The following is an 11,392-nucleotide window of genomic DNA, read 5'->3' as shown; positions in this document are numbered from 1 at the left end:
TTGAGCATCTGACTTGATCTTGGCTCAGGTCTTGATCTCATTCATGGTTGTGGGTTCAAGCCCTGTGTTGGGCTTCACGCTGGGCATGGAGATTTCTTTCAAAAGAATAAAGAAAGAAACCAAGCCTTTCACTTGGATTTTAAAGCTCTGCCCTAAGCAGTTGGGCCTATTCCTGGGAATGTTCCTCATGTAACCTGAGAGCGTGTTGATCCCACAGTGTGGAAACGGGTCGGACCATGGCTTTTTTTTTTTTGTGGGGGGGCTAATTCCCTTTTGTTCTTCTCTGATGATTCCTTTCTTTCCTGAGCCTCTTTAGAAGAACACTTACAAGATGGCCTCTGTAAAGCCTTATTCCTGTCCCAGCAAAGGTAACCCAACAGCCCCACACACCCACTGGCTTCCCTGTGTTTGGAAGTTTCCTCTGCACTTCCCAGAGACCAATGGAAAGGGCCTGAGGCCTGGGTTCTAATCCCGGGCTTGTCACTAACCGACCCTGTGGCTGACCCCTCAGGGACGATGAGCCCACCACCCCTCATCTGAAAGAGGTGGCACTAGACGCAGGGAGTCTCTGAGCTCGCTGCTGCCTGGGCCCCTCCCTCTCCACATCAAGTAAGGGGGACATGAACTTAACAGGGGACTTCCCTGTACAATGTCCTCTCCTTCCTGCAACAGGCTGCTTCTACGTGGGCATGTTTCATACTAAGCGCTTCGGTTCCTGGGAGGTCACAGAAGCCATCATTTTGCTCTGAGTGAACTGGGGAGTGACCTGGCCCCTGAAGAGGGCGTGTGGGATGCGGGCACCTCGTGTGCAGTGGCTCTGAGCAGGGCCGTCACCCGCCCGACGTGGTGGGGAACTTTCCTTCTCACCTGGTGGCACCAGTGGCTCCTCAGGACTGCACCCCTTCCCCTGGGCACATCCTCCTGACAGGCTCTCCTTGAGCTCCTGGCTCTGCCACCGCCCACTGCTCACTGCAGCTCTGGGAGCCACCAGCAGGGCCTGACAGTAGCCTCTCACCTTGTTGCATTTTTGTCTCCAGGTGAAGTTCTTAAGGGCCCTGCCCTGCACCGCAGTCTTGTGACCCTTGCCTTCCACGAGCCACGCAAGAAGAGGAGCCACCAGAGGTCCTTCAAATAGCAGGAAGGCTGGGCCTGCCCCCCTTTTGTGCAGACCCCAATCTGTTGAGGAGACCTGGACCCCACTTCTCCACACCTGCTGGAGTGTCCAGGAGGAGTCAGAGGCCGGCCTGGTGGAGGAGGGTGAAGGGCAGACAGCCTCTCCTGCGGCTGAGGAAAAGCATCCGCCAGGGTCTGCTCAGCCCAGCCCTGAGCAAAACACGCAGGATTTGTAGAGGAGCTCGTGACACTGCTTCTAAGCACCACACTGGGCTGGGAACTGCAAATGGCCATTTCTCGCTCTAGCGCCTGTCCTCAGATGGCCAGCTCGGGGGACACAGGACCCTGCTTCCTACAGATGGGACACCTGGTCTCCACACGGAGCTCCTGGGCCCACTCTGAAGCCCACGAGTGACAGCAGTGGCCTGAGGGCCAGTGGGGCTCAGCCCGCACCACCCCCAGATCCACGCTTCGCCGGGGCCAGCTTAGCCGGGCCACCGTCAGCCTGGGCGTCAGTCTACACCGGGGCTCCTGAGTGCTTTGGATCCACGTGGTGAAAGTGGTGGCTTCCCACATGCCATCTCCTGCTTAGCCAACACCTCCTATTTCCATTCTTTTATGCTCTCTGAAGTGTGGCCACCTCAGTCTAAATATGCTGTCCCCTCGTATCACCCTAACTCCTCTCTGGGGAACTGGGGCTCATGGCCAGGCCAAGGCCAGTGAAAGTCCTGTGTAAGACAAGCCAGCGATCATTTTGAAGTGGCACCTGAGAGGCCCCCAGTTATGGGAAAGCCTAGTCTGTGTCCTGACAGTGTTTTGAGAAGGTGTGTACGTGTGTATAAATGTACGATAGATATTTATCTATGTTGCTATGGCAATATGTCGAGGGCAGCATAACTGGTGGACAGGGTCTGTTAGAGAAAATGAAACACAGTCTCTTTGGTGGCTATGAAAGTAAAATGTGTATAAAGAGATAAAACGTTCTTCCTCACCTGCTCTGTTTCTGATTTTGGCACCAGTCTCTAGGCTGAATGTGTAAGAGTAGGAAAGACACCCTGTCCCTCAGAAGGTCATAGTCTTAACCGCTGTGCCACCCAGGCGCCCCTTCAGAAGGTCATAGTCTAACACTTGAAGTCTAACTTTAAAAGAAGAACTTTTGCCTTCTCTATCATTTTGTAAAAATCCCCAATCTCAAAATATAAGACAGTGGATCTTAGATTTGGAGAGCCTTAGAATCAGCAGTGGAGATCACAGAAGGCACTTCCTGGGTCCCAATCCCAAGAGACTTCCTTGGTGTGGGTGCCCAAAATCTGCATTTCTTACGTTAATACCCTTGTGATTCTGATGCAGGTGGGCTGCAGACCACGCTGTAAAACTGTTGTACTCTAACAGTCACCCAAAAGTGTAAACACAGGTTTCTTTTTGAAGATTTTATTTATTTATCTGACACTGAGAGAACACAAGAAGGAGAGAGGCAGGCAGAGGGGGAAGGAGAAGCAGGCTCCAGCTCTGCGGGGAGCCTGATCCCAGGACCCTGGGACCATGACCTGAGCCTAAGACAGACACTTAACCAACTGAGCCACCCAGGCATCCCCAGTTGTATTACTTTGATCGATAACCTTTCATTGAAAGTGTAGGGGGCTCCTGGGTGGCTCAGTCATTAAGCCTATGCCTTTGGCTCAGGTCATGATCCCGGGGTCCTGGGATCAAGCCTGCATCAGGCTCCCTGCTCAGTGGGAAGCCTGCTTCTCCCTCTCCCACTCCCCCTGCTTGTGTTGCCTCTCTCCCTGTCTCTCCCTCTGTCGAATAAATAAATAAAATCTTAAAAAAAGAAAGAAGAAAGAAAGAAAGAAAGAAAGAAAGAAAGAAAGAAAGAAAGAAAGAAAGAAAGAAAAAAGGAAAGAAAAAGAAAAGTGTGTAAGTCCTTCCATAAATGTTGGCATAGAGATCTGCAAATATTCCCCGGGAAGTGGCCTTACTTATGTCCTTTTGCCTTCCAAGAATTACTATTAAGCTATCAATTATTTCCTAGAAAGTGTTAAAACCACGGCCAATAACAACAAACAAAACCCTCAAACACTCTCCTCACAACCATCACCACGACCACCAGTAACAAGAAGACCCAAGAAAAGACCCATTTGAGGGAGCAATGCCTCCTACTTTTCTAGTGGATGGAGTGACCCCGCATCTGCCCTAATGCTCTGTTGTTCAAGTGTTTCCATGAAGGCCTTTGGCTGTCCATATAGAGGAACTCGCTGGCCCGATCAGCAGAATGGATGAATGTCAGTAAACTATTAAGGCAAAGAAAGCAGGCACCTGGGTGGCTCAGTGGGTTAAGTGTCTGCCTTCAGCCCGTGGTCCCGATCCCAGGGTCCTGGGATCCAGCCCCACATTGGGCTGCTTTCTCAGCAGGGAGCCTCCTTCTCCCTCTACCTCCTGCTCCGGCTCCTTGTGCTCTCTCTCTGTCTATCAAATAAACAAATAAAATCTTAAAAAAAAAAGGTCTTAAAAAAAAGATTTTATTTATTTATTTGACAGAGAGAGACAGCCAGCAAGAGAGGGAACACAGGCAGGGGGACTGGGAGAAGAAGAAGCAGGCTCCCAGAGGAGGAGCCTGATGCGGGGCTCGATCCCAGAACACTGGGATCACGGCCTGAGCCAAAGGCAGATGCTTAACGACTGCACCACCCAGGCACCCCAATAAATAAAATCTTAAAAAAAAAAAAGAAAAAGGAAGACAAGGAAACCAAGTGGGAGACCATGTTGCCCTGTGCTTATGCCAGCACCCCAGCAATTCCTCCTCCATCCCTGTGCCACCAGGGCTGGTGCGCCCTGATGGGATCGTCAGCAATCAATGGACAACACAGATAGTGCTTCTACAAAATTCATTTGAGGTACATAACATTTAGGAAAGCAATAGCATATGACATCATATAAACCTCACTCTGCTCAGGATCCAGTCACAGCTCTCTTTTGGGGAAAAGCCCTAAAACTGTTGCATTTCACCCTTTGTGAAAGGTGGAACAGTGGGTCTGTGCCTTAAGAGACCTCGTTGCAACAAAAACGGACCTTTGAGGGGAGAATCATCCAATATTCACCTTTCTGTAAGGTCTATCCTACCCCTCCCTGTGAACAAAGCCCACTCTTAAAAATTAAAAATCCTTCTGGGTGAACACCAATGGCTTCCACTTTGCATCATTCACGTAAGAAGCTTGCTGAGCCCCCGCAGGGAAGAGACTGAGTCCCACAGAAAAGAATGGAAAGAAAAAAGACGGCAGGTGATGGGGAGAACAAAGGCCAATGAAATGTAGAGAAAAGTAAATGTCCTTGGCACCTGCAGCCCATGAGTACAAAGCCCAGACAGAGCAGGACAGTCCTCCAGGAACTCACAAGTGCACTACTGGTAATGCTTTGCTGGAGGTAAAAAGTAACCTCTGCTGGACAGAAGCCAGACCTCCAGGACCCTGGAAGTCTCCTTGAACACCTAGAAATCCCTTTGGAAACTTCCTTATCTCTACCCTCCGCCCCCAATGTACAGGATATGATCATTCGCTCCTCAAAATCCCAGGGCAGCTCTTCTTGCCCAGGGGTCCCATCCCGGAGCTTCAGTACAAACACCCTTTTGCCCCGGAGACGCCTCAAGAGTTCTTTGCTGACCGTTCGCTCCTGGCCCACATCGCATCAGCAGGTACCTAAGCGTAACACGTAAACACTAATTAAACTAGCCCTTGACCTGTAGACCTAAGACAGACAACCTGCAGAATTTGTAGAGAATTTATTGCCTCCCCCAGATCTATTTACCGCTGAGCTGAAGGAGGTAGACCCTTACATTGGTTTTCTATTCCTGTGATACCAAGTCGCCAGAAATGTAGCGCCCTAAAGAGAACACATTTTTTATCTTCCAGTTCTGAGGGTGCAAAGTCCCAACAAGGATCTCACTGGACTAAAATCCAGATGCCCACAGGGCCACCTTCCCTTCTGGAGGCTCTAGGAGAGGGTGGAAATTGGTCAGGGGAAGCCTCACTAACATGCAGTCGGGAGGTTTTAGCAAGGGAGCTCCTCTGCCCTCCTTACCTCCTAGGGCATTGCAGCCCCAAGGGGAAGAGACTGATCTGACCTGACAGGGACTTGACATTGCACATGGATACGCCCCCACTAACCCCGCCAGAGGAAGAAACGCTAGCCTCGTCCCCCAAGGAGACACCAGCACACAGCACACTTGCAACTTACGGTTTACCCTGATGGACTTTTAGAACAGCCTTCCCAACTGACCCCTTTGCTCCAAAAAGAAGAGCTTACCTCCCCTTTGTTCTCCGAACTCAAATATGGTTTTGCCACAGCTGGTTTGTCCCAGATCGCCTTTCCCTTTTATTCCCCACGAATCGACGCGGTGTCTATTCTTTAGGTTCACAAGACAGTGTGTCTCTTTGCCTGTTGCATCTGTTAGAGGCCCCTCCTCCATCCTCAGCCCCAGCCCCAGCCCCAGCCCCAGCAGGCAGGGTCCTCCTCACACAGCATCCTTCTGACCTCCTTCTCTGCCTCTTCCAGTGTTAAGGCTCCCTTGTCATTCCAGGGTGCCCAGGTTCCTGGCATTAGCATGGGCACCTCCTAGGGAGGGGGCATTATCCTGCCCACCACCACACCATGAAGTCAGGTGACAAGTACAGTTGGACGCCCCTTCCCCGCCCCCCAATCTTTTCTAATTTCAACAGTCCGGTCAAAGTAAACCACTACCTCAAGGCGCAATCAAGGCAAAGGCAGATCAGACCCCTAGCGCACTCCATCCATGACCCTATAATTGCCCAATACTAGTGTGTTCAGAGAGTACTTGTTTTGCTTTGTGTTCCAGACCTGGCTTTTTTCCCTCGAAAGGCCGACTTTGACTGCAGAAATCTCATCGAAGGGGAAGCGCCCAGCGGTGGAGGGACGGAAGGCAGTGGCAGAGTGGGGCGCCTGGGACCCCACCAAGCCCCTGCTGTGAACTCAGCCCTGAGGAAGTGAGCAGAAGGAATGGTTTCCTCTGGCCCTGCCCTGGACTGCGGAATCCTTGGGCGCCTACCCCGGGCGGCCAGGAGGGGGCGCCGAGACCCTGCCCTAGGAGCCCTCCAGGTGAAGCAGCAGGCCCGGGGATGTTTTCAGCCTGTGGGATGTTGCCGGCAGGTGTCAGCCCCAGTGCCCAGAGGAGGCGGACCTTTGTTCCCCGGCCCCCCACCCCCCGGGGTGTCCAGACCTGGAGGGGGGCGGCTGGCTTGGAGGCTGAGCTCCTGAGGTGCAGCCATCGCTCTCGGTTTCCTCCAAACCAGGTTCTGAGGAGAGGGAGAGAGGGCGGGGGGAGACGTATCGGCTCTTGGAGGGCTGGTGGCAAGTCCTCCCTCTGTTCCTCCCAGGCTGGCTCAGCCTTCCCTGTGCTGGGCGCTGGGGGGAGGGGTGTGTGTGTGTGTGTGTGTGTGTGTGTGTGTGTGTGTGTCTGAATGGGAGTGTGGAGGGGTCGGGAGCCAGAGCTGCAGGGAGAGGGTGGAGGAGTGGTAACCAAAGCAGGGTGGAGGGAAGGAGGTGGAGGAGACTGTGAAGGCGACGACTGAGAGGAGAGCCGTGACGTCACGGACGGGGCGTGTCCGATGTAAATCAGGCAACGTTTAGGTGCGGTTCTGTGCGGTTGTATTGCCAGGGCTGTGGAAGTAGCAGAAGTAGCAGCGCTGTTGTTTCCAAGGTATTAGGAAGAACTGGGTGGAGGGTGAGGATGCTTGGGACAGGAGTGGGTGCCGAGGGTTTTGGGGTGTGGCTAGGCGAGTGAGCTTGTGTGTAAGGTGAAAGGCGGGTGTGGCTGGAGTGGGTTGGTGGCAGCGGGAGTCATACTTACCTGGCAGAAGAAATACCATGATCAAGCATTTAGTTTTCCCAGGCTGAGGCTCACCCATTGTACTGCAGGTGTGCTGACTCCTGTAACTTCCCCAAATGGCAGAAGCTCGGCTACATAATTTGTGACAGTGGGCGACTCCATCCGCACTCTCCCCTGGTGCTAGCTCTGTAACAGAAGTTTTTTGTTTGTTTGTTTGCTGTCTTGTTCTGTTTGGTCTTCTGGTCAGACCAAGCAGTGGATTCTGGAGACTTCAGACCTCAGTGTTGGGTAATATTCTCTTTTGCTGTTGCTCATCAAGAGTGCATGGTGGTCAGTGACTGTCCACAGCTCTCACTTGCCTGACATTTTGGGTGTTGGGTTTTTCATGCTGTTGTTCTTCCTGCAGCGAGGTGCCAGGTGCCCACCAGTGCTCTTTACTATCTCTGCTTATACAGTAGCTGGCTTGCAGACCTGTCATCCTGCAGAAGTGCTTTCTTTCACTTCCCATGGAACACTGGTCAGTGTTCCTTCTCCTTTCTGCCCTTCCCACATACCTGGCCAGTCACCCTACAAAGCCTCATCCAATGCCCAGACTTCCTGACCTTAATGAGGCCACGTTGTAGCCTACCAAGATAAGCCTTCCTCCCGAGGACCCTTCGGAGACTAGAGATGGTCCAGCTTGACCTACTTCGTTTATTGTAAGTTTACTTGTGGAAGTGATCTCTACACCCAAAGTAGGGATTGGGCTCCCGAAACCAGCTCCAGAGTTCTGTGCTCTGCCAATGGAGCCAGCTAGGCGCCCCTTGAGGGGCTTTGGAAGAGGCAAGTCTGTCCACTTGCAAAGGACCCATTGGGGTGGCACCAGAGACGTTTCCCAAGCAGCAGGCTAGCTCTTGGGCAAGGGGCCATGGGGCTTCTGCATGCTCTCGGGCTCAAGCAAAGACTGTCCTTAGAGCTGTACCTGCATTGTTGTGCAATTCCGAGCTGGAAGAGGTTTCTGGCTTCATGCTTTCGCCAGAGCTGGGGCTTTTTCTCTACTCAGTAAAAGCCTCTGTTCAGAATCTACACTGACCTGTTCCAACTTTTTCTCTTAGCAGAGCCACACCAATAGGGACTCACAGGAACTGGGTTACTCTTCTACCTGAAGCAACAAAGCAACACTGCAACAGCACCACACAAGATGCCCGAAATGCAGATTTCCAAGATCCTGGGCATCAGGTAAAGAGGACAGCCATCCCAGACACGTGGAAACACCCAGGGGAGCGGAGCCCTACAAGTGCTCCAAGGTACTGCCTCCAGAGAGTTTCCAAGCAAGGCACCGGAGGGAAGGGCTGCTGAAGAGGAGCCCTGCGGACCTCGTAGAGTTGAGGACACTGGTCTGAGAGACGCCTGGACAGAGGAGAGACGGGGAGGACAGGGCTGTGCAAAGTCACCTAGCCAGAGCTATGTTGGGGCCCTAGGGTGGTGTGCAGTGAGGTCCTGCTCAGGGCCTCCATGGAGGCAAGGCCAGCAAGTCAGGCGGCCATCCTTTGAACAGGGCCTGGTGCTCACACAGCGCTGGGAGCAGAGCCTGTGCCCCACAGACAGACTGAGCAAAAGGCGAACCCTCCTAATTCCCGAGGCACAGGGTGGAGGACTCAGGGAGGACTTGCCACAGTACTGGGAGCTCATCGTTAGCCCTCCACGGAGCACTGCTCTGGACCACTGAACTAATCGTTAAAGCAACACCAGAAATGACCACACTGTTCCCAAGTAATTTAAATGCATCTCTGAACAAAGCTCGATATTATAGAAAACACAAAAATAGCCAGCAACCAACAAGGTAAATTCACAGTGTCTGGCATTCCATCCGACAGTCTGAGGTATGCAGAGAAGCAGGGGAAATGAGCCTCCTGGAGGAGACAGATCACTCCTCTGAAAATGACGCAGAGCCGACACCAAGGTGAGACTCACCAGAGAAGGACCAGAAAGCGTTTGTTTTAACTGCATCCCATCGGTTCAAAAGAGTCATCAGATTCATGGAAAATGTAAAAAAAAAGATCTAATCTCACGTTAAGAGATGAAAACCACCCTGACTGAAGGAAACATACTGCAAGGGGCTGACGGCGACTAGAGAAGGCAGAAGAAAAAAGTTGGAAAGGAATCCTGCGGAGTCTGCAGTTGGTGGTGTTGCCATCTTAACCACCTTAACCCTTCCAATCGGTGAGCACAGGATGTCTTTCCACTTGTTTAGGTCTTCTGGAATCTCTTGCAGCAATGCTGTGTAGTTTTCAGTGTACAGCTTTTGTGCCTCCTTGACTCGACTATTCCTAGATGCTATTCTGGTGGGTGCTGTTGGAAATGAAATTGTTTTCTTAATTCCCTTTTCGGATTGTTCATTGCTAGGGTATAGAAGCACCTGATTTTGTCTGTCTTGTGCTCTGCAACTCTGCGGAATTAAGTTATGCACTCTAGTAGCTGGTGTGTGTGTGTGTGTGTGTGTGTGTGTGTGTGTGTGTGTGTGTGTGTGTGTTTGGATTTTTCTCTAAATAGGGGCATGGTATCTGCCAATACAGATACAATTTGACTCTTGAACAACCTGGGGGTTAGGGGTACAGATTCCCACACTTGAAAATCTGTGTGTCACTTTTGACTCCCCCAAAACATAACTACCACTGAAGCCTTACTGATCACAAAACAGTTGATTCACACATATTTTGTGTGCTGTTTGTATCATATACTTTATTCTTATACCACAGCGAGTTAAAGAAAATGTCATTGAGAAAATCACGAGGAAGAGAAAATACATCGACACTACTATACTGTATTTATCTAAAAAAATATTCCACCTCTAAGTGGATGCACGTTGTTCTGTTCAATTGAAACCCACGTTATTCCCCAGTCAATGACAGTTTTATTGGTTCCTTTTCAAATGTTTTCCCCTCACCTGCAGGGTTTTTTTAATTGATTTACAGTTGATACACCATGTGACGTCAGTTTCACATGACAACACAGTGATTGGACAGCTCTACAGATTATATTATGCTCATTAGATGTGTAGCTACTCTCTGTCACCATGCAGAGCTGTTCCTGTACCACCGAGTATATAATGTGATCTCTGTCCTCTTAACATTTTTTAAAATCCTCACCGTGGACGATGTTTTGACAGAGTGTAAAATTCTATGCCCTCCCCCCCAACCCACCACTACCGCGGGCCACCTGTGGACTTTGCCAAAGAGAAGCAGTGACAGACCAGAGGTTCCTTATGTTAGGTCATGGCAGCCCCTGATCTTGGACGAGGATGCTCAGCCTAGGCCAGGGAAATACAGATGAGCAGGAACCATTCTTTGCAAGCCCAGCACCAATTTGAAAGACCAGGGTGACCCTTCTAGACCCCTGCAGGGATGGCTCAGCACCTAGGAGCTGGCCCTATATAGATGTCCAGAAAAAGGCAGGTCCCCAGCCTGGTCCCAACTCCCTGACTTAGACATAGGAGAAGGTTAATGGTGCCACAAGCTCTTTTTCCTACGCTGATGGGGGGAGGGGAGCCTCAGTGCCAGTGCAGGAGGGAGCATCAAAGGGAACCTTTGGCTGTTGACCTAAAGGTCGGTGGGAAGAGCCCACCCAGGGGACCAAGTCTACTTAAGATCCACCCAGGGGACCTGGGTGACTCAGTCAGTTAAGCGTCTGCCTTCAGCTCAGGTCATGATCCTAAGGTCCTGGAATGGAACCCCCCATCGCGCTTCCTGGTCCACAGGGAGCCTGCTTCTCTCTCTCCTCTGCCTGCTGCTCCCCCTGATTGTTGTCTCTCTTTGTTTGTCAAATAAATAAAGATAGAAATGTTAAAAAAAAAATCATCCAGATCTTGCCAGCTGCTTTCCTGTGTCCTGCAGCTCTCACTTTCTCCCCGAATCTCCAGCCAGCTGGGTATCCGCTGTCTTTGCCTTCTGCCCCCTGGTCTCCTTGTGCCACCTGGAGGTCTCCTCCCTTAGGTCGCCTGCCCCCTTGTGGATTCCAGGGGAACTGCCAGGGCCAGAGGCTGAAGGCATAGGCCCTGAATCCCTGACTCCAATGTGAGATCAGAAACCAGGCTCTAAGTCAACCCCTGCTGGGACTCCAGGATGTGGCACCTCACCAGGGAGTGTTTGCCTGGGGACACAAGGACCCATTGATGTGGGACTGTTACCTTTTTTCTTTTTCTTTTTCTTTTTGGTGAAATTTACATGCAATCACGTTCACCCATTGTGGAAGTCCCCTAGGATAGCACAGTTGTTCAGCTAGTACCCTAGTTTGTTTTAGAGTCTCCTTCCCCTTCCCACACCCCCTCCAGCCCCTCTGCAGACAATCTCCACTCCGTCCTCCAGCCCCAAGCAACCTTGATCTGCTTTCTGTCTCCATACAGTGCTCCTTTCTGGACAGTTTACAGAAATCGAAGGAGACAACACGTAGTTCTTGGTGACT

At 51.4% G+C, this 11,392-nt stretch overlaps 1 long non-coding RNA gene and 1 other non-coding gene across 2 annotated transcripts; both read left to right on the top strand.

Annotated features, from left to right (window-relative positions):
- Positions 1 to 246: 246 nt before the first annotated feature.
- Positions 247 to 2,104, top strand: LOC103676300. The gene is made up of 2 exons (XR_572064.2): positions 247 to 368; positions 1,038 to 2,104. It is a non-coding gene; the product is annotated as an uncharacterized LOC103676300 (long non-coding RNA).
- A 4,861-nt stretch (positions 2,105 to 6,965) lies between these two features.
- LOC121100617 lies at positions 6,966 to 7,127 on the top strand. The gene has a single exon (XR_005832348.1). It is a non-coding gene; the product is annotated as a U1 spliceosomal RNA (small nuclear RNA).
- The last annotated feature ends 4,265 nt before the right edge of the window (positions 7,128 to 11,392 follow it).

Source organism: Ursus maritimus, unplaced genomic scaffold (assembly GCF_017311325.1).
Source record: "Ursus maritimus isolate PB19 unplaced genomic scaffold, ASM1731132v1 scaffold_406, whole genome shotgun sequence".
Taxonomy (NCBI): Eukaryota; Metazoa; Chordata; class Mammalia; order Carnivora; family Ursidae; genus Ursus; species Ursus maritimus.
Note: the sequence above shows the minus strand (reverse complement) of the source record. Positions and strands in the feature narration are given on the sequence as shown.